A 22,895-nucleotide genomic window follows, 5' to 3' on the forward strand; every position below is an offset into this window, starting at 1 on the left:
TGGTGTCCATATGTTTGTTCTCTACATCTGTGTCTCTATTTCTGCCCTGCAAACCAGTTCATCTACAATTTTTCCAGGTCTAAGTGTTTTATTTTTTTATGCTATTGTAAATGGGATTTTAAATTAATTTCCTTTTCAGACAGTTCATTGTTAATATGTAGAAATGCAACTGGTTTTTATATGTTGATTTTGTATCCTGCAACTGTACTGAATTAGGGTGCCAAAAATACACAATGGGGAATGGATAGTCTCTTTAACAAATGATGTTGGAAAACTAGGTAGCCACATACAAAAGAATGAAATTGGGCCTTTATCTTACAGCACACACAAAAATCAACTCAAAATGGATTAAAGACTTAAATGTAAGACGTGAAACTATAAAACTCCTAGAAGAAAACATAGGGGAAAAACTTCATGACATTGGTCTTGACAATGATTTCATGGATATGACACCAAAAGCATAGGTAACAAAAGCAAAAATAAACAAGTGGAACTACATCAAACTAAAAGGTTTCCACACACCAAAGGAAACAACAGAGTGAAAAGGCAATCTAGGGAATAGGAGAAAATATTTGCAAACTATATATCTTATAAGGGGTTATGCTCCCCAAAATATAAAGAATTCCCACAACTCCACAGTAAAAGTTATAACTCAATTTAAAAATGGGCTAAGGGGTCTTCCCTGGTGGCACAATGGTTAGGAATCCACTTGCCAATGTAGGGGACACGGCTTTGAGCCCTCGTCCAGGGAGATACCACATGCAGCGGAGCAACTAAGCCCATGTGCCACAACTACTGAGCCCGTGCTCTGCAACAAGAGAAGCCACCACAGTGAGAAGCCTGCGCACCTCAACAAAGAATAGCCCCCACTTGCCGCAACTAGGGAAAGCCCGCGCACAGCAACAAAGACCCAATGCAGACAAAAATAAATAAATTTTTAAAAAATGGGCTAAGGACTTGATTAGATATTTCTTAAAGATATACAAATGGCAATCATATATGAAAAGATAATCAGCATCACTAATCATCAGGTAAATGCAAATCAAAACCACAATATCACCTCAAACATGTTAGAATGGTTATGAACAACAACAACAAAAAAGCAAATGTTGGCAAAGATGTGGAGAAATTGATACTCTTGTACACTGTTGGTGCAGCTGCTAAGGAAAACAGTATGGAAGTTCTTTAAAAATTAAAAATAGAACTACCATATGATTCAGCAGTCCCACTTCTGGGTACTTATCCAAAAGAACTGAAGAGACATTAGCATTCCCATGATCACTGCAGCACTATTCATAACAGCCGGGATGTGGAAAGCACCTAAATGTCCATCAACAGGGCTTCCCTGGTGGGGCAGTGGTTGAGAGTTTGCCTGCCGATGCAGGGGACACGGGTTCGTGACCCGGTCCGGGAAGATCCCACATGCCGCGGAGCGGCTAGGCCCGTGAGCCATGGCCGCTGAGCCTGCGCGTCCGGAGCCTGTGCTCCGCAACGGGAGAGGCCACAACAGTGAGAGGCCCGCGTACCGCAAAAAAAAAAAAAAAAAAAAAAAATGTCCATCGACAGACAAATGGCTAACGAATACGTATATACATACAGTGCAGTGTTATTCAGCCTTAAAAAAGAAGGAAATCCTGCAGTATATGGCAACATAGATGAACTTTTAGAACATTATGCTAACTGAAATCAGCTAGTCATAGAATGACATATACTGCATGGTTCCACTTAAGATGAGGTATCTAAAATAGTCAAACTCATAGAAGCAGAGAATAGAATGGTGGTTGCCAGGGGCAGAGGGTAGGGGGAAATGGGGAGTTGCTAACCAATGGGTATAAGGTTTCAGTTATGCAAGATGAATAAGTTCTAGACATCTGCTGTACAATCTGCCAGGGAATAAAGTAGCTTTTCCTTGAATGCTAACAATCATGTAAGTTCACTAGTTTCCTCAAAAGGAAATGGTGTGCTCTGCTGCCGTTTCTGGTTTTGCTCCAGTGTTTGGGTTTTCTCCGTGGCCGCCCAAGACGAACCAATTCTTCGGGAAAGCAAAACCCAAGGCTCCGCCGCGCAGCTTGACTGACTGCATTGGCACGGTGGACAGCAGGGCAGAATCCACTGACAAGATTTGTCCGCTGGATGCTGAGCTGGGACAGACCCCTCAGTGTTCCCCGCATCTGTTTTGCAGAAAAGCTTTAGCCTCCTGGGCCTTCCAAGTTTACCTAAGTGTGGTATTCTCACTCAGAATCTAATGTCACTCCTCCAAGCCTCAGCCACCGATTTTTTTTTTTAACTTTTGATGCACATCTGTTCACCTTTCTGTTGGAGAAACACGGAAGTGAAGCAAAGCGAATTCCATTTTGCGCGAATCAGCACGGTTTCCCACGACCTCACCGGAGAGCGCGAAGAGATCATTTTTCGATTGAGGGATGAGGGTAAATTCATCTGGAGTCAGGCTACACAGTCTAACAGGAGCACGTTAATGTCATGCTGTGAGAGGCTGAACTATCCAGAGGAAGATTTATAAGTAGGTCTAAGGTACTTCTTGGCTTCAGGTTAGGAAACTGCAGATTTTGGTGGGTTTTTTTTTTGTTTTGTCTTTGGTGAGCGGGGAAGAGGACTCTCTGCAGCGCCAAAAAGGAAGACTCGCTGGCGGCTGTGTGTCAGGCCGGGCGCAACAGGGAGGGGGAGAAGCTTGACTCCAGTCTGGGCGTTTCCCCTTTCACGTGACGCGTCCCCCACCGCCTCGCCGGCTGCTTCCGGCCGGGGCATCACCCGGAAGTTGGGGGGGAAGGTGGGGTAAAAGCGGCGGCCGGGCGGCTCGGGGAAGAAGCGCAGGGAGGAGTTGGCGACGCCGCGGCCGTCGCGGTCGCCGCCGCCGTCGCCGCCATCGCCGCCGCAGTTACTGTGACTTCTCCTGGTGTGTGAGATCGGAGCCTACGCGCCTGGATTTGTCGCCACCACCGGCTGCGTAGCTCCGGAGGTTTAACCATAGGACAGAAAAAACAGGTAAGTCCTATGTCGGCTTCCCGTCGTCCCATTCTACAGGAGGGGTGTTCTGTACTGTCAGTCTGTACTACCGAGTGTGGCGAGAAGGTGATTTTAATCTGGGGGAGTTTCCAAACTCTCACTGATTCACAGCTCAGGTATTCACTACACATTTGTTTACCTCCCCTAACAGGGGATAGAGGAGGGAAGATTGGGTCCTGACCCCTGTCGCTTTCTTGTCCCCTCCTGAGGAAGTGTCCTGATCATCCATAGCCCATGTTACCTAATTAATTGAAGGTACAAGAAGGTCTGTGCCCGGTTTTGGAGATCACATGGACTGATCACCATTATTAATGAAATAATGTAAAGAAATTAGATATTTTGCTTCTTGTCTCGCTCTGGGAGCATGAAGTAAACTGAGAGAGCACTCTTGTTTCCATTTCATTTTTTTTATTCTGACCCCTTCCCAGTAAAGTTACTCTCCATCCTTGTTGCACCCTGTGGCATCTTTGTCTTTGACACTTTTTGTTGTAGACGTCGAAGTTATTTATCCTAAGCACCGGCAACTCTTTCATCGTTTCGCAGGTTAATATTATTCAGCATCTGGTTTTTGTTTTAATTACACCCTCTTCATCTACAGTGGTATGACTTTGTATTGAGACTTAAGATATGCAGAACATTGAATTAGGTGATATTGAGGTGTGGGGGGCGGTAGGGGGTATACACAAGAAATAAGATGAAGTCCCTAGCCTCAAGAGAGTTTGCATTCAAGTTGAGTTCAGTTATGAAGACAATGGATTCTAGCAGCCCCACTTACTGAATAACTACATTGCTTATCCTTTTTAAAGAATATTTTGAACTGAGATTTTATTTTTTTAATCTTTCAAACTTTCTTGTTTCTACAGTCATGACATGAGAGGGTTTTTTTCCTTTTTGTACTGAAGGGTCTCACAATGTAGTAGGAAAGACAGATACACCCTTATAATCTCAGTGATGTATATTAGAAACAGAAAGTGTTATGAGAGTGTAGGGAAGGGAGCTTTTGAACTGGGCCTTGAAAAATGGATAGGATTTAGCTTTGCAGGAATGGAGGGTAGGGGACGACAGCCCAGGTACATGAAATAATGTGAGCAAAGGCTTGGGGGGCTGGAAAGATGCATCCAGCAATACATTGTACATCAACATCTTTAACACAGCCACATCTTCCAAAATGTCACTGTTTGAAAGAAAAAAAATATAGAATTCAAAACTGGTAAGCTTACAACCATATCCGACTACCCTCCAGCCAATAAAAAAGCTTATATATAGGAAGAAAACCCATGAAGTGACAAAAGCAGTGTTAATGTGTGAGATTTAATTCTGATGTAAACTCAAATGTAAAAGAGAAAAAGTAAAGCTTGCTATATTTTAATTCTGACTGAGTGTCGTGTCTTAAATATAATTTGGACTCTTTTTTTAAAAAATTGCTGGGAGTGAATAACAACACTGTCTGAAGTCAGAAGGCGTTCCAACTTTTCCCCAAGGAATTTCTGTATTTCCTTGTCTCCTCCAAAATGATTTCTCTACTGGCCTTCTTAACCTGATAGAAACTATTTTTTTACAATCATAGTTTTAGAAAGATCTTGATTCTTGACCTTTAGGTAGCATTAGATTAAACACTCCAAAGGATAGGTTAACACCCCTGGTCTGTAATGAAGAAGGTTGTTTTTCTTTGAAAAATGCATGCAGAAGTGGTAAAATTTGTTTGAAAATGAGAGTGAGAGAGCAAGCAAAAATAACCCTAACTAACATACCACAACCTTTACTTCTGGGAGGGATCTAAGGCAACACATTCCTTTTTATAAATTCCTCATTATAACTGCTTTTATCCACATATTTTTAAATGCTTGGCAAACTTTAATCAAGACTTTTGACATCCCAATGAGTGAAAATAATTTTCTTTTGCCAGTTGGGAAAGTAAATTGTGAGGAGAGGTTTGTCTGACATGATACAGGCACTGGAATAAATGAGAATAATATTTGGGAGTTTTGTCTCAAAATTCCTTCTACTTATCTTTGTTAAAGGGAAGTTCAGCTTTTAAAGGTTTTACAGTTTTGTTTTTAAACAGAAATCTTTCTTAGGACATAAATCACAGTGAGGCTGGGGGGTGGGAGAGGCAGGCGACAGTTGGCCTATTTCAGTTCAGTCTATTGTCCCAGCAACCATGTGTTTCATTTATAAATCACAGTATTCAGGTTGATTTCACGTGATATAACTTGCTTACTTACTTGCTGAGATAGTATGGCAGAAATAGTGTCACAATACTTTTAGAATGTGTTCCATTAAAGTGAAAGGGTAGGATGTTTCTGGTTTCATAAGTATGTTTCTAGTTTCTCCAGCACTATTAGAAAATTGATTTCCTGGGACTTCCCTGGTGGCACAGTGGTTAAGAATCTGCCTGCCAATGCAGGGGACACAGGTTCGAGCCCTGGCCCGGGAAGATCCCACATGCCAAGGAGCAACTAAGCCCGTGAGCCACAACTACTGAGCACGCGTGCCACAACTACTGAAGCCTGTGTGCCTAAAGCCTGTGTTCCACAACAAGAGAAGCCACCGCAATGAGAAGCCGGCGCACCACAATGAAGAGTAGCCCCTGCTCGCTGCAACTAGAGAAAGCGGGCACACAGCAACGAAGACCGAATGCAGCCAAAAATAAATTTAAAAAAAAAAGAAAGAGAAAAGAAAATTGATTTCCTCATCTTTGTGGGCTCATATTTGTGTAGGATATCGGTAGATTACATCAGTTTTCACAGATACTTCTATCCTTGAGGGAAATGAGGATAAAATGAGCCAATTAGCTGTGCTTTGGCCTGTGTTTTCCATCTATATTTATAATTATACAGCTATGGCTGAAGGATTAAATTTTTTTACCTATTTTTACTTTATAATTCTCTAGTGTAGAAGTCCACTTTTCCAGACCTATAATCAGGAGGACATTTTAAGAATTTACTAATTGGAATAAATGGGTTACTCCACATCTTAGGGAAATTGTTTTAGGCTGACCATTTACCTTAGTTGATTTTGTTTGTAAAAAAGTTCAAGTGTTTTGTTTTATGCTCTAGTAATTGCTCCTGATCTGCTTGTGCATTTGATGTCACAACCAAAGCAGATAGGGAGCGAATAATACTGGAATTACTTCCTTCCCCTACTCCCACCTGAGTTTGCAGAACACTGTATATTTCTTGTAATTTTGGAGAAATGGTTTCTGATCTCTTGAACGTTCACCTGAAGCGTGCTACCCGCCACTCAGGAGAGAAGGGCATTAAAAGGGCTTCTGTTAAGACCTGAAACAGTGTCAACAGAGGGTGAAGAACAGAGAGGAAGGATTGCACAGCAGAGAGCCCGCTAAACAAAATTCTCAGGACTACTTAGGATAAATTTGTAGCTGATCTCTGGGGTCATGAGGATACTTAAGAGTTGATCCTTGGACTTCCCTGGTGGCACAGTGGTTAAGAATCCACCTGCCAATGCAGGGAACATGGGTTCGATCCCTGGTCGGGGAATATCCCACATGCCTCAGAGCAGCTAAGCTGGTGCGCCACAACTACTGAGCCTGCGCTCTAGAGCCCGTGAGCCACAACTACTGAGCCCCCACACCACAACTACTGAAGCCCGTGTGCCCTAGAGCCCGCGTGCCACAACTACTGAGCCTACGGGCTGCAACTACTGAAGTGTGCGCACTTAGAGCCCGTGTTCTGCAACAAGAGAATCCACCGCGATGAGAAGCCCGTGCACCACAACGAAGAGTAGCTCCCACTTGCCACAACTAGAGAAAGCCTGCACGCAGCAACGAAGACCCAACACAGCCAAAAAATAAATTTAAAAAAAAAGAGTTGATCCTTGAGCTAACAAAAGCTTAGAGAGCTTAGTTGTTACAGAGTTCCACATCTAATTTCTTTTTTTTTTTCCATGCGTAGTTTCCTTTGTTGATCCTTGCACTTAAAATGGTAGGGAAAAAAGGTGTCTAATTTTTTCGTGATGATAAAGTTATTTGCTCTAAGAATTCTAATTGAATTATTAAATTAATCATTAATCTAATAGTATTAAATTAAAATAGAAAGTATATTGTATTGATTATTGGTAAATATATTAATAATATTAAAACACTAATATTAATATTAAATTATTTGTATACAGCTAATTTCATTTTGGCCAATAAATGCTTTCTCTTATTTTACTATACCATTTCACTGTTAGTTCTAAATATCACTTTTTAGTTCAAATTTACAGCCACAATATCTTGGTATTAAGTACTAATCACAACTGTAAGTACTTTTTTATGTATTAACAATCAGATTGGTGTCATATGTCATTAAGTATTGTGCATCAAAAGCAAAGTATTTTGTCTTACTCATCTGTTTCTAGCTAGATGATAACAGGATTAATTTTAGTCATAAAAACCTTCCTAGCCTTCAGAGAGTTTTAAAGCCTTAAATTCATCATCTGATGATAGATAAAGGAATAAATTAATATTTGACCTTGAGTGTTAAGGTATGATTCAGATTGCCTAATGAGAATGTGGAGAAAAGGGAACCCTCATACACTGTTGGTGGGAATGTAAATTTGTGCAGCCACTGTGGAGAACAGTATGGAGATTTCTCAAAAAACTAAAAATAGAACTACCATATGACCTAGCAGTTCTACTCCTGGGTATATACCTGAAAAAAACAAAAGATACATGTACTGCAGTGTTCATAACAGTGTAATTTACAATTGCTGAGATATTGAAGCAATCTAAGTGTCCATCAACAGATGAATGTTTAAAGCAGCTGTCTGTATGTATCTATATCTCTATAGATACATACAGACAGCTGCTTTATCTACATATAGATACACACACACACACACATATACGTACAATGGAATATTACTCAGCCATAAAAAAGAATGAAAAATTTGCCATTCAAAACAACATGGATGGACTTGGAGGGTATTATGCTAAGTAAGATAAGTCAGACAGAGAAAGACAAATACTGTATGATATCACTTATATGTGGAATCTAAAAAGTTCAACAAACTAGTGAGTATGACAAAACAGAAACAGACTCACAGACATAGAGAACAAACTAGTGGTTACCAGTGAGAGGAGGGAAGAGGGGAGGGGCAAGATAGGGGTATGAGATTAAAAGCTACAAACTACTATGTATGAAATAAATAAGCTACAAGGATATTTTGTACAACTCAAGGAATATAGTCAATATTTCATAATAACTATAAGGGAATATAACCTTTAAAAATTGTAACACCTGAAACCTATATAATATTGTAAATCAACTATACCTCAATAAAAAAAAGATTGCTTAAGAGTTTGTCCACTGTGTTTAGTATAAAACTAACCCGTGAATTCCTGTTTCTTAACTTTAGGGCAAATGGTAAGTCATGGGATTTTGAATCTTACTTGTTTTTGGAGGGGGGTGCACATAAGTAAAGGAGACCGGAACTGTTCCTTTGTCTGGTATGAAAAAAATAAATCTGGTACTTTGTCTATTGTTTGCAGTTTGGTAAGTGTTGACATATTCTTTCATAGGGCCAAATTTTATTCCTAGACCTAGCAAGTAGCTAAACTGAGATTTAAAGCCAGTCAGTCTGGCTTCAGAACCTATGCTCTTATCTAACATAAAGGAACTGTATTTAAAAAAAAAATACATAGACATTTGAGCAAAATTAGGTCTATTGGAATTAAGTTCCTTGTTTGTCCTAAAGAGGTAAACAGTCATTTATCTTATTTAAAAGTATGAATGAGCAAATTGATTTGATGATTAAAAATTAAAGTATCATTACCTCAAAATTTCCTTGGTACTTTCAAACGAAGTTCAAAAGTAAAGACCATAGTTTTGTTTTTAGCTAATTACATTTTTAAGGGTAAGCTAAATGACCTAATACTTAAAATGGTGTAGTCTTATTTGTATTCTCAGAGTCTTCCAGGAAAAGAAATGGACTATGTGTTTTTTTCACCTTTACAATAAACACATCTTTGAACTTGGCCAGACTTTGATATTTATAACATGCTTAGAACTTAAACTGTACTAAAAGAACACATAATAAAAGTTAATAAGCAAGCATAAATTGGGACATTGCTGGTTACATTTTCTGGATTATTGGATATTATTCTCTTGATAGTTTCAAGGCATAACGTCACCATTGTATTGTGATCTACTGTTTTGGGGAGGCAGTATAATATAGGGTTAAGAGTGGGGCCTCAGGCCCACACTGCCTGGGTTAGAACCCCAGCTCCTCTGTTTACTTCTTATATGACCCTGAGCTGGTCTCTTTCCTTTTGTGCCTCAGTTCCTTCAGATTTCCAAAATGGCAGCAATAACAGTGGGATTTCAATGAATTAATACATGTAAAGCCCTAAGAGCAGTGTGTACTATATAGTGATTCACAATTTTTAAAGGTTATACTCCATTTATGGTTATTATTAAGTATTGGCTATACTCCTTGAGTTGTACAATATATCCTTGTAGCTTATTTATTTCATACATAGTAGTTTGTAGCTCTTAATCCCCTACCTCTGTGTTGCCCCTCCCCCCTTCCCTCTCCCCACTGGTAACCACTAGTTTGTTCTCTATATCTGTGAGTCTCTTTCTGTTTTGTTATATTCACTAGTTTGTTGTATTTTTTAGATTCCACATATAAGTGATATAATACAGTATTTGTCTTTCTCTATCTGACTATTTCACCAAGCATAATACCCTCCAAGTCCATCCATGTTGTTGCAAATGACAAAATTTCATTCTTTTGTATGGCTGAGTAATGTTCCATTTTGTGTGTGTGTGTGTGTGTGTGTGTGTACACCACATCTTTATCCATTCCTCTGTTGATGGACACTTAGGTTGCTTTCATATCTTGGCAATTGTAAATAATGGTGCTGTGAACTTTGGGGTGCATATATCTTTTCGAATGTATTTTTGTTCTTAGTAGATATATACCCAGTAATGGAAGTGCTGGGTCATATGGTAGTTCTATTTTTAGTTTTTTGAGCCACCTCGATAATGTTTTCCACAGTGTATTCAGCTTTTTAAAATTGCGGCATATGTATTGGTGATTAAAAGCACAGACTCTAGACTATGCTTGGCTTCGAATTTTGATTGTGTCCCTTAATAGCTGTGTGACCCTGGGAACGTTTCTTTCCCTCTCTGTGTCTCAATTTCATTATCTGTAAAATGGAGGTAATAATAGTACATATCCCGTTGGGTTGTGAAGAATAAAATAGTAAAAAGTATTAGGTATTATGATATATTAATATTTACTGACATAGAAAAATGTTCATTATAGTGTTGTTGATCAATAATCAATAGATATTCTATAATAGGAATAGAGTTTTATTTGATCCAAACTGAGGGCTATAGCCCAGAGACAGCCTCTCAGATAACTCTGAGGAACTGCTCCAGAGAAGCATCGTTTTCAGCATGGTTTTATATCTTGCCAGAATAAAGAACATCAAACAAATCAGGGATACATTCCTTCAAGGTTTCAAAAAAAAAAAAAACCCCAAACACCAGAACAGATCAGCATGTACACAGCTAGTCAGTATGACATTGGCACCTGGAAAGGAGGCCTATCATTGAATGAGTACCAGCATTGATGTCCAGGAAGGGAGGCATTTAATCTTTATTTTTAACATGGACATTCTTTACTTCTGGTCATTGTGCTCTTTTCTTTAATAATCAAAGCAGATGTACAATGTATGTTTGATAGGCCACAAACAGGCTGTTTTAGTTAGCATAAAATTCGAGTTAAATCATATATAAACCAGAATGACTTCCCCATACCTTGATATGTGGACATTTCTTTCATCAGTGTTGAATGAAAAGGAGCGTGTTATAAAACAGAATAGCATATCATTTTTATTTAAAATGTGTGCTTATACATACATACACATAACCTCCTAAACTTACACATACACACACGTATACATCCCTAACTCAAAATTTTAACATTAGTTGTTTCTTGTTGGTGGACTGATTTATTGTTTATTTTTATATTTGCTTGTCTACATTTTCTCTTTTTATCCAGTTGATATTTATTTCTTATTTTTTTAGAAAAAATATTTATTTATTTTGGCTGTGCCTGGTCTTAGTTGTGACATGTGGACTCTTAGTTGTGGCATGTGAACTCTTAGTTGTGGCATGCATGAGGGATCTAGTTCCCTGACCAGGGATTGAACCGAGGCCCCCTGCATTGTGAATGCAGAGTCTTACCCACTGGACCACCAGGGAAGTCCCTTCCTTACATTTTAAAGGAAGGAAAAAGACACAATTAAAGCATCTCTTCTGTGAATTCTTCACTGAACTCCCTTCCTTCATCTTTGAGCCCCTTGAAAGCAGAGCCCATGTCATATTCATTAACCTTTGTATCCCCAGCTGGGCCTAGCACAGAACCTAAAAAGATACTGGGCACTTAGCAATGTTTGTAAGGTTAAGAGGAGATGGAATTATGTGACAAGCACTTTACATATGTTATCTGATATACTCCTTTTAACAGTCCCTTTAAGAGTTATCTGTATTTTTCTGATGAGGAAACTGAGCGTCAGAGAGATCAAACAATTTGCTGGAGGTCACAGAGCTAATAAATAACAGAATTTGGATTCAAATCCAAGTCTGTCTGATGCCAACGATGTATGTCCAGTTAATGAATTGCCTAATGAATATACCAAAAAATCTATTCATATATATATATATATTTTTTTTTTTTTTTTTTTTTTTTGGCTGCATCGGGTCTTAGTTGCGGCATGTGGGCTCTTCGTTGCAGTGCACAGGCTTCTCTCTAGTTGTGGTGCAAGGGTTCCAGAACATGTGGGCTCTGTTGTTGTGGCACACAGGCTCTCTAGTTGTGGCACACGGGCTCAGTAGTTGCGGTGCATGGGCTTAGTTGCCCCGTGGCATGTGGGATCTTAGTTCCCCCACCAGGGATTGAACCTGCATCTCCTGCATTGGAAGGTGGATTCTTAACCACTGGACCACCAGGGGAGTCCCTCCAATGAAATAATTTTTGAAAGATTTCTTTGTAAACAGAAATGTGCTATGTGAATGTAAAGTTATGTTATTCTTATTTCCTGCTATAATCCTACCTGCACCCCTCGATTCTGACTTGGCAAACCTGCTTTCCTGCTCCCATGTAAAACTTTTTCCTCTCTATTCAACTGGTGCTTTAGTTCTGCATATATGTCTTTTTATATTGCCCAAGTTCTACCCACTTTTTAGGAACTTGGCTTATAATTATGATATGAAGCTTTTCAGATTAATCCAGCCGTTTCCATCAAACTCAGTATTGCGTGTGCGTGTTGAAGAGACTGATTTGCGAGTATCTAGCCAGGTATTTGTTTCGCACCAAAGTATGGCAGTATCATCTTTGAACATAGACACTTATACTTTTCGTAATTTGATCGGTTCACTTTTCTCTGTGCTGTGTTCAACTTTAATGTCCCACATTCATAGCCATAACTTTTTCAAAAGGAGGTGTTGTCAGAATTAGTTTTTAGCTGAAAGATGTTAGTAAGTTCAGTCTGTGTCTTAGCTATATGCATGTGTGTGTTTGTGCACATGAACCCTTGATCAGAAGTAGAAAAAAAGGGCAGGTAAGGCAAGAGAAGGAGTGCTTTAATTTATTTCAAAGACCCAACAGAATACACTAAACCAAAATTTAGGATTTAGTTATAGCTTGACTCCCCATGGGTTTTTAAGAATTAAGAAGGCGAACCCCGTTTAAATTATTAACTAACTGAAGGGAAGCATCCACTTTTGTGAAAACTGCATGTTTAAAATGGGGAAAAATAGCTCTTTGTAGTAAAGAATATTTTTTACTCTACCAGAACCAACTTTCTAAAGATTTCAGCCTATTTAATTTTATTTTTTGAACATAAAGCACTCAATTAATTATTATTATTTAAACATTTTTTATTTTATATTGGAGTAGAGTTGATTAAAAATGTTGTGTTAGTTTCAGGTGTACAACAAAGTGATTCAGTTATACATATACATGTATCTATTCTTTTTCAAATTCTTTTCCTATTTAGGTTATTACATAGTATTAAGCAGAGTTCCCTGTGCTGTACAGTAGGTTCTTGTTGGTTATCTATTTTTAATATAGCAGTGTGTACATGTCAGTCCCAAACTCCCAGTCTATCCCATCCCTCAACCCTTTCCCCCTGGTAGCCATAAGTTCATTCTCTAAGTCTGTGAGTCTGTTTCTGTTTTGTAAATAAGTTCATTTGTATCATTTCTTTTTAGATTCTGCATATAAGCGATATCATACGATATTTCTCTTTCTCTATCTGACTTCACTCAGTATGACAATCTCTAGGTCCATCCATGTTGCTGCAAATGGCATTATTTCATTCTTATTATGTGTACCACATCTTCTTTATCCATTGCTCTGTCGATGGACATTTAGGTTGTTTCCATGTCTAGGCTATTGTAAACAGCACTGCAAAGAACATTGGCATGCATGTATCCTTTTGAACCATGTTTTTCTTCAGATACATGCCCAGGAGTGGGATTGCAGGATCATATGGTAGCTCTATTTTTAGTTTTTTAAGGAACCTCCATACTTTTCTCCATAGTGGCTGTACCAATTTACATTCCCACCAACAATGTAGGAGGGTTCCCTTTTCTCCACACCCTCTCCAGCATTTATTGTTTGTAGACTTTTTGATGATGGCCGTTCTGACTGGTGTGAAGTGATACCTCATTTTAGTTTTGATTTGCATTTCTCTAATAATAATTAGCGATGTTGAACATCTTTTCATGTGCCTCTTCGCCATCCATATGTCTTTTTTGGAGAAAAGTCTATTTAGGTCTTCTGCCCATTTTTTGATTGGATTGTTTGTTTTTTTGATATTGAGCTTCCTGAGCTGTTTGTAAATTTTGGAGATTAATCCCTTTTCTGAAGCATCATTTGCAAATATTTTGGCCCATTCTCTGGGTTGTCTTTTCTTCTTTTTTAAAATATTTATTTATTTATTTGGCTGCGTCAGGTCTTAGTTGTGGCATACGAGATCTTCATTTCGGCATGCGGGATCTTTCGTTACAGCGTGTGGGCTCTTCATTAGGTGCACGGGCTTCTCTCTAGTTGTGGTGTGTAGGCTCCAGAGCGCACGGGCTCAGTAGTTGTGGCACGTGGGCTCTCTAGTTGTGGTGTATGGGTTCTCTAGTTGTGGTGCACGGGCTCTAGAGCATGTGGGCTCAGTAGTTGTGGCATGTGGGCTTAGTTGCCCCACAGCATGTGGGATCTTAGTTCCCCGACCAGGGATCAAACCCACATCCCCTGCATTGGAAGGTGGGTTCTTAACCACTGGACCACCAGGGAAGTCTCTGTGGGTTGTCTTTTCATTTTGTTTATGGTTTCATTTGCTGTGCAAAAGCTTTTGAGTTTGATTAAGTCCCATTTGTTTACTTTTGTTTTTATTTCCCTCACTCTAGGATATGGATCGAAAAAGATACTGCTGCAATATATGTCAAAGAGTATTCTGCCTATGTTTTCCTCTAAGAGCTTTATGGTATCTGGTCTTATATTTAGGTCTTTAATCCATTTTGAGTTTATTTTTGTGTATGGTGTTAAAGAATGTTCCAATTTCATTTTTTTACATGTAGCTGTCCAGTTTTCCCAGCACCATTTATTGAAGAGACTGTCTTTTCTCCATTGTATCGTCATTGCCTCCTTTGTCATAGATTAGGTGACCATAGGTGCGTGGGTTTACATCTGGGCTTTCTATCCTGTTCCATTGATCTATATTTCTGTTTTTGTGCCAGTACCATACTGTTTTGATGACTGAAGATTTGTAGTGTAGTCTGAAGTCAAGGAGCCTTATTCCTCCAGCTCTGTTTTTCTTTCTCATGATTGCTTTGATTATTCGGGGTTTTTGTGTCTCCATTTAAATTAAAAATTTTTTTGTTCTATTTCTGTGAAAAATGCCATTGGTAATTTGATAGGGATTACGTTGAATCTGTAGACTGCCTTGGGTAGTATAGTGATTTTGATAATATTGATTCTTCCTATCCAAGAACATGGTATATCTTTTCATCTCTTTGTGTCATCTTCGATTTCTTTCATCAACATCTTATAGTTTTGGGGGTATAGGTCTTTTGTCTCCTTAGGTAGGTTTATTCCTAGGTATTTTATTCTTTTTGATGCAGTGGTAAATGGGATTATTTCTTGAATTTCTCAGCCTATTTTAGAGTCTTTGTTTTGTGAGATGACAAAGTTCATCCTAGTGCTTCCTAACAAAGCACAGAATCACAGAACTAAGGAATGAAATCTTAAAAAAAAATCTTCTTGACAATCGTAATGAATTTGCACTTCAAATTCTAAAAATAGTAACTATTGTTGATGGCTATTTGTCTTGATTTCTGTTCAACAACTGTACATTGAGTTTAAAATAACATTTTTTCTCAGCAATTCAGTGGATTTGATATAGCCATCAGTATTAGGGCTTCTGCTTGTGATAACAAAGCACTGGAAAATTGCCAGTTAAAAACTCTTAAGGATGTGAAGTGATGTAGGCCTTCTCTGAATTTGTTCTCATTCATCTATATAAAAATACCTGGCTAAACAGTTGTCCTTGACAATTTTGAGTTGCTAGTTCCTTTTTATAAACTGAACTCCCATACATTTCCAGTACATAATTTTTCATCCTTATCTATTCTGATAGTGATTCAACTTTGAACAAGAGGAGCATTATCATATTTTCACCTTTGTTAACCAAAGTCTGTAAAACAGGACATTAAAGGAATTGAGAATTGGGGTGTGGATGGGGATATAGATCTAGGCTATCTTTATGGAGTATTTGATTACTTCATGCTGAAAATTGTTCTTTGGATCTTGATTTGATAAAAAGAAAATTTATGAGAAATATTGGCGTTAGGAAAAGTCAAAATATTGTGAAAAATAAATATGTATTTTTTTTAGGTTTTAGTTATACCACATGAATGTTTCAACTATAAAAATTAAGACAAAATGCTTTTTCTATCAATATATTAGCTGCTTTAAAAAAAAGTACTGGCACAATTGATTATATTCTTACCTGATAGGGGAGATATCTTTGCTTAATCAGCAAAGTGGGTCACCAAGTTATACCACATATGCTGAGTATTACAGTATCCTACAACATGAGTTGAATACTGGCGTGTATGGGGTTGGTGGTATAAATCTACTTGGTACCTTTTTGGTTTGGCTGATTAAATAGTGTTAATGAAGACAGAGTTGTAGACTTCATCTCTGTGGGAGGCATTTGTCCTTTGGAGTCATTAGCTATACCTCTAACTCTGCTGCACAGTTTTCTGAATGCAGTCTGTTAGTTAAGAGGGAGGGTAGTCCAGAGAAAAAATATCTCAGTAAAAACTATCATCAATGGATAAAGAAGCTGTGGTATATATATATATATATATATATATATATATATATATATATATACAATGGAACATTACTCAGCCATAAAAAAGAATGAAATTTTGCCATTTGCAACAACATGGATGGACTTGGAGGGCATTATACTAAGTGAAATACATCAGAGAAAGACAGTTACTGTATAATATCACTTATATGTGGAATCTAAAAAATACAACAAACTAGTAAATATAAAAAAAACAGAAACAGACTCACAGACATAGAGAACAAACTAGTGGTTACCAGTGAGTGGGAGGGGCAATATAAGGGTGGGGGAGTGGGAGGTACAAACTATTGGGTGTAAGATCTGCTCAGGGATGTACTGTACAACATGAGGAATATAGCCAATATTTTATAATAATTGTAATTGGAAAGTAACCTTTAAAATTTATATAAAAATTAAAAAATATATATTTTGGTTAAAACCAAATAAACAAAAAACCCATTATCAATGCCAAAGCCCTTGTTCTGCTTATAGAAGAGTCTGTAATATCCAGGCTTTCAAAGACATCATACATATTTTCATTGTATCACTTAACAGTGGAGGCTGCACTTAGAAACTTATTCCTTTGGATTTCTGGAATATTCTACTCATAATGTCTCTCTGGTTTCAACTCTAGATCCCTTTTTGCCTTTATCTCCAGATTCTTTTGTCTCAAAACTTTTCTCAGAGAACCAAAGGAAAACCTTGGCTCACTATATACATTTGTAGAAAGTAATAGAGCTTTTTTTTTTTTCCATCTCTGTAAAGTGATCTTAACAAATGCCTCTAGAGTTATAGATTTTTGGTTTTGGAATTAAAATGTAACAACTTTGGGGGGTTTAATAGGATCTTCTTTACTGAGTAGAGAATTTTTAGGTGAGCCTCTGGGAATCCCATGATATTGAGCCTCCAAGTGCAACCCATGGTCTTTTGGGTTCTATAGTACCTTTTATTGATCATCGTTGAGAAATGAGGCATTTTGAAGAAGTTAATTTTCCAGATAGCTGAAGTCTACCCTTTAAATATCATTATAAAAGTAATACATGGGGTTAAACATGGTCAGCTGACTACACATGTTTAGCTCTTGTCCTTCTCAAACTCCACTAATATGTCAGTAAACAACTTGTAAAAGGCTTAAACCTGCAAGGACAAATAGAACAGGAGAGGGACGTCAGCACAGGTGTGGTTTGAACACATCATTGGAAGGTAGGAAGCAGAGGAAGGGGGGGCCCTGCCTGCAGAAGGATATCAGTGAGAAGTGAGTTCTTTTATCGCACAGTACTCATGAGAGGCTTAGAACTTGAAGGTAAGTGGTTTTTCCTAAAAGGTAAGGAGGTGATCCAGGGCTAAAAATAAGGGAAATGTTTTAAAAACTGACAGAATGGGGTTGGCCCCCTCAGGTCTCTTCCATTTTCTGCTGCAGTAAGGTGATCCACCTGCCTGCCCCTCACCCCCACCTGCCCTGGGTGGTAGGAGACCAGGAGGAGAGTCTCTGGCCTCAGTGAACCTGAAAGGCTCTGAGCTCTCAGATGATGGGCAGAGTGGAGGGCACTGAAACACAGGGCTGAGAACAGGGTGATTGAGTGGAAGACTGCAGACTGAATGGTCAGCCCCTTCCCCTCACCTTGCTCCAAACATAATGTCCTGGTATATGCTTCCCAGGCAGGAGATTGGAGAATTCTTCTCTTGAAAAACAAATGACCCTAGAGAAAAGAATTCCAGACACTAACATGTCAGTGTTCTACAGTGAAAAAGACAGCTAGCTGCTAAAAGCATGGGCTCTAGAACTAGACTTCTTGAGTTTGAATTCAGGATTAGCTACTTACTAGCTACGTGACCTTGCTAAAGTTACTTAACCTATTTGTGCCTCTGTGTTCCCATCTGTAAGATGGGGGTAATTGTAGTGTTTACCTCAAGGTTGTTGTAAGGGTTAAATTAGTTAATACATGCAAAGTACTACTCATAGTAACCACTCAGTAAATGTTAGCTGCGGAAAGAGGTGGTACCCAGGGACTTCCCTAGCTGCCAAAGGTAATTCTAGAATTTAGTTGATATCCCATGGTGACCAGCGGCCTTTTTTACTTAGGGTGGAAGATGGGTTCTGAACAGAGGCTTTGACCCCACAGAAAGTACCTTGCCCTAGTCTCTCTCCCTCATCCCCAACTCTTTCTTTTAGGAACACTTTTGAGCTATAAGGCTGGCTCAGCATTGAGCTCTTCTAATTCATTTATTCAGTAAATGTTTATTGGGTGCCTGCTGTGTGCCAAGGACTGTTCAAGCTGCTGGAGCGACAGCAGTGAAGTAGATCGATAATAATAGTAGCATTTACTGAGTGCTTATTGTGTGCTAGGTTTTGCTAAGTGCTTTATATAAAGTCATTTAATTCTCATAATGACCCTATGAAACAGATGCTATTACTATTCCTGTCTTACAGATAAGGAAACTGAGGCAGAGAGCTTCAGTAATATGCCTGAGGTCACACAGCTAGAAAGCTGCAGAGATTGGAATCATATCCAGTCAGTCTGGCTCTCGAGTCTGTCTTTTTAACCGTTATGCCTCCCTACTCTCATGGAGCTTACATTTTGGAAGGAGAAGACAGTAAATAAGTAAACAGAGAAAATAGATATCAAATAGCAATAAGTGGTATGATAAAATATAAAACAAGAAGATTGTGATCCAGAGGGACTGGCAAGGGTAGCTTTTGACGAAGTGGTCTATGTTTATGAGCATCAGATGAGATAAGTTACAGTTCTCTAAGAATTGATTACTTAGAGTATTGCTGTCTCTGCAGATTTGCAAAATGCTCTTGCCATGGTTTGATTCCTAATGCTACTTACACATTTTAATATTGCTAATAAAAAACAACAGCAGTTCATGTGCACTGATGGCTTACTGTGCATGGGACTATACTAAGCAATTTGCATAGATTGCCTCATTTTAACCTCATGGTAATGTTATAATTATTCTTATTTTCAGCCATGGAAAACTGAAGCTTAAATAGACAAAGTGACAGGCCCAGGGCTTAAAATGTGGCAAGTAGCAGAGCTAGGATTAAAACTAAGGTAGCCTGATTCCAGAGCTATTGTTCTTAAATACTTACCATTTTATAGATGAAGTGATATGTCCAAGGTAACTCTTTTTTTTTTTTTGGTAACTCTTTTTTGTAAACAAGAATAGCTAAGTTTTATAGAGATTCAAAATACTATTCTAAACATTACTGGGTCTTCACAATATCAAAGAGGCTTATGCATATTTTGGAGCTTTGAGATAGGATAAGTAACGCATTTTGAGTGAATAAGCTTCTAGTGCTATATGATTTTATCACCCCAAATTGGAAATTTTATTCACATGAATTAATATGCATAAGTTATTTCAGCACAAAGCCAGAGCCAGGATTTGACACCAAGCCATTTGACTTGAGGTGTAGAGCTGTTACCCACTCCAATGCAAAGTAAAAGATAGCATATAGCTTATCTTTGTTCAATGTACGTTGAGAAATCAATCTAGTGAAATTACATTTAACAATCCCCAAGGAATGTTTGTTAAATTATTTGTAATTTCCTAAAACTTTTATATATCTCAAAATAAAAGCTGAATAGAGAGAGTTTTTCTCAATGGATTTGGAAACAGTGTAAGGGAATGGTCTGGAGTGAGAGCTCTCAGGTCAGATTGTCTGGTGGTTTTCTCTCATCTTCATTCCTTGATTTACTGACTCAAACATGAACTTGAACAGGCAACTTTGCCCTCCAAGCCTCAGTTCCCTTAATTGTGAAAGAAGCATAGTATAGTTTCTTCCTTATAAGTATGAAGACTAAATGAGAAAACCTTTCTATAAAATGCTGGGCAATGTCCGTTTTGGCTGGCTACCTCTCATCTTGGAAATGGACTCTCATTCATCATCCATGGGTCCAGAGTGAAGCTTTGGCTCCATTACCTTGGTTTCACCGCTGCCAAACAGTGTCCATGAGCTTTAGAACAGAGACTTTCCTGACATATTGTTGCACGATGGCAGTTTTTTCTTTTTATTATGGTAAAATTATATAACAAAACTTACCATTTTTAAGTGTACAGTTTGGTGACATTAAGTTCATTCACATTGTTATGCAACCAACCATCACCACCATCCATCTCTGGAACATTTTTTATCTTCCCAAGCTAAAACTCTGAACCCATTAAACAGAATTGATGGCAGTTTTTATTTGTTCTCAGCTTTATGTCCGAGGCTGCTAACTAGGAGAAATGTTACTCTATATAAGGAAAGACATAAACAAAGAAATGTGATTAAAAATCTGTATTATCCCCAAAGCATAATCCATAAATGAAAAAATGGATACATGGACTTTATTAAAATCAAAAACTTTTGTTCTGTGAAACAAAATGAAAAGTCAAGTCACAGACTGGGATAAAATATTTGCAAAAAATTATATCCAGAATAAAATTTTAAAACCCTCAAATATCAACAATGAGAAAATAAACAATCCAATAGGGAAAAGATCTGAATAGACACTTCACCTAGAATATACACAAATAGCAAAGAAAGGAAATGCAAATTAGGCAGATGCAAATTAAAACCATTAGAGAAATACAAATTAAAACCACAGTGGTGATCGTAACCAATGTACCAATCTGATTCAGGATGTTGATAGTGGGGGAGGTTGTATGTGGGGGCGAAAGGAGTAAATGGGAAATCTTTGTACATTTCATTCAGTTTTGCTCTGAATCTAAAAATGCTCTGAGAAGTAAAGTAAAAAAAAAAAAAATCACAATGAGATACTATGATACACCTATTAGAATGTCAAAACAAAAACCCGGCAATACCATATGTTAGCAAGACAGAGCAATTGGAACTTTCATACATTGCTGGTGGGAATGAAAAATGGTATAGCCACTTTGGAAGACAGTTTGTTAGTTTCCTACAAAATTAAACATATTTTTACCATATTACTCAGCAATCTTACTTCTAGGTATCTGTCCAAGAGAAATAAAACTTATGTTCATACAAAAACCTGTTACATGAATATTTATAGCAGCATTATTCAGTGTTAATCACCCCAAATTGGAAACAACCCAGTTATTTCAATTGATGGATAAACAGATTGTTGTATATCCACACTGTGGAATATTACTATTATGACAAAAAAGGAACTACCTGTTGATTCATGCAATAACATAGGTGAATCTTAAAATGCATTTAGCTAAGTGAAAGAAGCCAGACTTAAAAAGGCTACATAATGTATGATTCCATTTATATGACAATCTGAAAAAGCAAAACTATAGGAAGGGAAGGAGATCAGTGGGTGCCAGGGTTTGGGTGTGGAGGGAAGTGTTAGTTTATAAAGGAGCAGCACGAGGGAAGTTTGGAAGTAATGGGATGGTTCTCTCTCTCTCCCAACCCCGCCCTTTCTTGCCAGCTCTCACCAAATTAATAGACATGCTGTTGGTTAGTGTTAATATTTGTTATGATCTGTCAGCTTTCACAGGCAGAAATAAAGGGAATTATCCTTTTAAGATCTATATTATCAACTTGGTAGCATATAAAGTGCAATTCAATTAATGAAAGTAAATGTAACTTTATTAACTCTCGTGTCATGTGGAAAGTCATAGAAATGCCCTTTTTAGTTAAAAATGGGGAATCATATATTAACAAAACAAAACAAACAAAAAAACCTTTTCACTTTACTGGAATTTGCTGGTCATACCAGAAGGTTTACTACTGCTAGGTCATTCAGTAGACAGTTTGTGCAAGTTAATGATAAATTTTGTGAGCATAATATCTACTTGAGCTTCTTGGACTCTTACAGAAAAGCATTTATCTTGCACTCTAGGCAGCTGAAAATGGAAGGTGCTAACAAGAGATAAATACTTTTCTTTCAAAAGTATCCTGAAATTTTAAATGTTATAGAGAACAAGATTTTAACATACATTTTCAGAAGGCTCATTCAGTTTTAGCGCCTCTTTTTCTAATAAACTTAAATCTTCTCATAAACATCAGGTATCATATGACCCTTGTGAAACAGCTTGCTAGAACTAGACATATCCCAGGATTCTAACAGGATTGGATTAACCAAAGTGGAATTTGAACTTTTTTGAGGAATATACATGGGCAGCAAGCTGAATGGTCTAATTCCTAGGATTTATGGGTTTCATCCCACATGAGTTGCCAGTCACTCTCTTTCAGTAAACAACATATTCACTGTAGAAAACTTCATAAAGTACAGCAAAACATCATAACGCTGTCAGAATTACTACTCTCCAAGATAACTTTATATAGTCTTCCAAACTTTTTCCTATGCAAGCATAACACACTTTAGTCTGTCTGTGTCTCCTTCGAAAACAAAAGACTTATTCAGTATATTATTGACTGTCTTTGTATGTCAGAAATTTTAAATTTCATAGGTGTATAGTATTCCATCGAATACATGGGTCATCATTTATTTTACCAATCCTCTTTTTTTTTTTTTTTTTTTTTTTTTTTTGCTGTACGTGGGCCTCTCACTGCTGTGGC

General features: G+C 37.9%; 1 protein-coding gene and 1 non-coding gene across 2 annotated transcripts in view; one reads left to right on the forward strand and one right to left on the reverse strand.

Moving 5' to 3' along the window:
* The first annotated feature begins 2,785 nt into the window (after positions 1-2,785).
* Positions 2,786-22,895, forward strand: part of ATP7A (ATPase copper transporting alpha) — a 150,456-nt gene continuing 130,346 nt past the window's right edge. The window contains exon 1 of the mRNA XM_024129492.3: positions 2,786-3,003. The gene's annotated coding sequence lies outside the window, so the exon portion shown is untranslated. The remainder of the gene's footprint in view (positions 3,004-22,895) is intronic.
* Positions 11,171-11,243, reverse strand: TRNAV-CAC (transfer RNA valine (anticodon CAC)). The gene has a single exon. It is a non-coding gene; the product is annotated as a tRNA-Val (tRNA).

The sequence above is a fragment of the Physeter macrocephalus genome, chromosome 21 (genome assembly GCF_002837175.3).
Source record: "Physeter macrocephalus isolate SW-GA chromosome 21, ASM283717v5, whole genome shotgun sequence".
NCBI classification, from domain to species: Eukaryota; Metazoa; Chordata; class Mammalia; order Artiodactyla; family Physeteridae; genus Physeter; species Physeter macrocephalus.